The 2,767-nt window shown below is 43.1% G+C and overlaps 1 protein-coding gene across 4 annotated transcripts in view; it reads left to right on the forward strand.

Annotated features, from left to right (window-relative positions):
* Positions 1 to 2,767, forward strand: part of SPHKAP (SPHK1 interactor, AKAP domain containing) — a 186,516-nt gene that overhangs the window by 89,012 nt on the left and 94,737 nt on the right. The window lies entirely within an intron of this gene.

Below are 2,767 nucleotides of genomic sequence, written 5' to 3' on the forward strand. Positions count from 1 at the left end.
ATTGTGTTTGCTTATACTAGTTTTCAGGAATCTGAGCATTGTGGAAAGAGAATGCTTTCATTTCAAGCACAGCACAGAATGCCAGGAATGCATTCATTGTAATTCCAGTGCTGCTGCTAATCTGGAGTGCTTTCAAACAAGTAACTTAACCTCATGTCCCCACTGTACATTGACAATATGGAAGGTGTCAGATCAGGATTAACGTGTAGTTTTTTACTAGATTATGTGTAGTGGTCTACCTAAATGACAGGGGTACTTAACAGTTTTCACAGCTTGATCATGGCCTAAAGCTCTAATTCCATGGTCATTTCGTGGTGCCCTCCCCTCCCCTGGCACTGAGTGGCAGAGGGACTCCAGGGGGAGGAGGGACAAGGGACAGCTGCCATCTTGTTAGCTGCCCTTCATGCCACCTTACCAGCCAGCACTTTCCCCTCCCAGCAGCAAGGACCGCTGGCTCCCACTGGGGAGCCAGCATTTTAAGTTTTTTGTTGTAGATTTTGTGGATTATCCCAGATTTTGTGGTTTCCACGAAATCCACAAAATTGTGAATTCAGTAGCTCCCTACTTATGTGTTTCAGTATTGTTTTTGCTTCTGCTAAAACAACATTTCCTTCTGTCTAAAAGGACTTTATGCAGATCTTAAAATTCCCATTATAAATTAATCTGCCTATATACCAAGGGAGGGTGAGGGGTAGAGAAGTAAGAGGTCATTACAGTAGTTACACATACACTGAGCAGAAAAAGATTCCTGGCAGGTCACTAGGTGACAACTGTAGGGTAAGGAAGGTTGGTCATTTCCTCAGGTCCTGTAGACAGCTGTGTGGGGGAGGGAAGTGTCAGCCCAGCCTGACTCGCTCTGTTCCATAGGACCCAGCACCTTTGCTTATATCACTCAGGTTTAGGGATGACATTAAGCCCTGCTGTCAGTATCATGCATGAAGACCCTCCTTACGTACTCGATTGACAAAAGTAGAGTTTCTTCTGGTTTACTTCATTGTTAATCAAGGTAAAACTAGAGAATTAAATGGTATGTCCAAGTACCAGACCTGGCACAAGCCCTCTCTGGTACATTCCAGATCATAATACACAAAGTTTGCTCAAAATTCTCCATATTCTGGGGTCATGGCCTGGAACATCTTGCACCTATAGAGTGTTAATGCCTCCTGTTTTCATTTCAACATCTCTTATCCAGCAAACACCTACTGTGTTCATTTCCTCATTTTGCGGCTGATTTCTCTGCCAGAAATCATTTTGGTCAGCACAGAAATAACATGAGAGAAATAACGAGGCATACACTGCATCCAATTTTTTATGGATAATTAGCTCATATAATCTTCCAGAAGAGTCATTTTTTTCTGAGTAAACATCATGTTATTCCAGATGCCTCAGCAGCCATATTCCATACAAGTTCTCTTTTATTCATTTAAATATTAAGAACCCAATTCTGTCATGTATGAAGGATAGGGGAATTTGAGGCAGAATGTACTCTGGTCACCAATATTAGTCACAACTGGTAGTAACATCAATGGGATCGGAAGAGGTCAGAGTAGGGGGAGGGGAAGAATCAACCTAAATTCATCCATTGAAAAGAGATTTTGCTTGTAAAGGACAAAAAAGTAATGTGAAATACCTACTTTTAGATTTCCAAATCTTTCTGGCACAAACCATACAGCATTTTACAAAAGTCCAGGAGTTAACCCTGAACATCCCTGTGAAGCAGAGAATTGTTTTCTGTACAGCAGGAGAACTGAGAAACACAGGGATTATGCTATTCTTGCACCTCTCCCCCCAAACCCAATTGGTACAGCAAATAAGTAGGAGAGCAGGAAACAAAATCCAAATATCCTAAATACCAGCCCCATGGTGTAAACATTGCAGAGAATCAGCCACCAGGAAGATAACTGAACATAAGTGCAAAATAAAGCAAACATTAATAATGTCAGGTGAACACTCTCCAAAGGATGTCCTTTTGCACTGAGAACATTTGAGTTGGCAGCTTATGACAGGTACATTAAACATTAAAAAGCTACAGAACAGCATCTTCTTCCTTTATATGCTCCTTATGCTAGTTTGCTGAAAAGTCACAAGTCCCACTCCTTAGCATGAAGATCTTTGGAAAAAATGCCATTAAAAGTCCTAACATATGTAACACAGGAATTCAGACTAGGGCTAGGGACAGACATTACATATAAACTGGTTTAAGTGACCAGAAACTGGTTTAAACCTGTAACAGAACAGATGTCCAGTGCTCATAAACCAGTTTGAAAATGGCTGAAATTGGTTTGAGATAAGCCTGGTTGAATGTAGTATTAGGCTTAATTGATTTGGGACAAACCAGTTTATGCAAGGTCTGTCCCACACCCCTTGCTGGTTTAAGATAAACCAGACCCTCCCAGCATCCCAACATGTTCTCTTGGCTGGGCAGGGCTCTCTGCTCCACAGCAGGGCTGGCCCCTCTCCTCCGCTCCCTGGCTGCTGCTCCAAAGACTGCGGGCTGCATCCCTCCTCCCCGCACCACTCCCTGCTAAACAGGAATTTCCCCCTCCCCTTCGCCTTGCTGAAGAGGTATCTTTGTATTAGCTAGCAGACCACATGCTGGCTATGGTCTGTGATGAATCAACAGGCAGAATCAACAAGTAGCTAGTAATGTACCTCTGTTGTTTTCTTAACTGGGTGATAAGCACTGTAATCAATTCCCTGCTGGGCTACTAACAGTTCCTGCTGCCGAGCCTGGTCAGCCCCCACTCAGCTCCACGCTGTCGAAAGA

Source organism: Gavialis gangeticus, unplaced genomic scaffold, assembly GCF_001723915.1.
Source record: "Gavialis gangeticus isolate Ggan-Ray unplaced genomic scaffold, GavGan_comp1, whole genome shotgun sequence".
Classification (NCBI taxonomy): domain Eukaryota; kingdom Metazoa; phylum Chordata; order Crocodylia; family Gavialidae; genus Gavialis; species Gavialis gangeticus.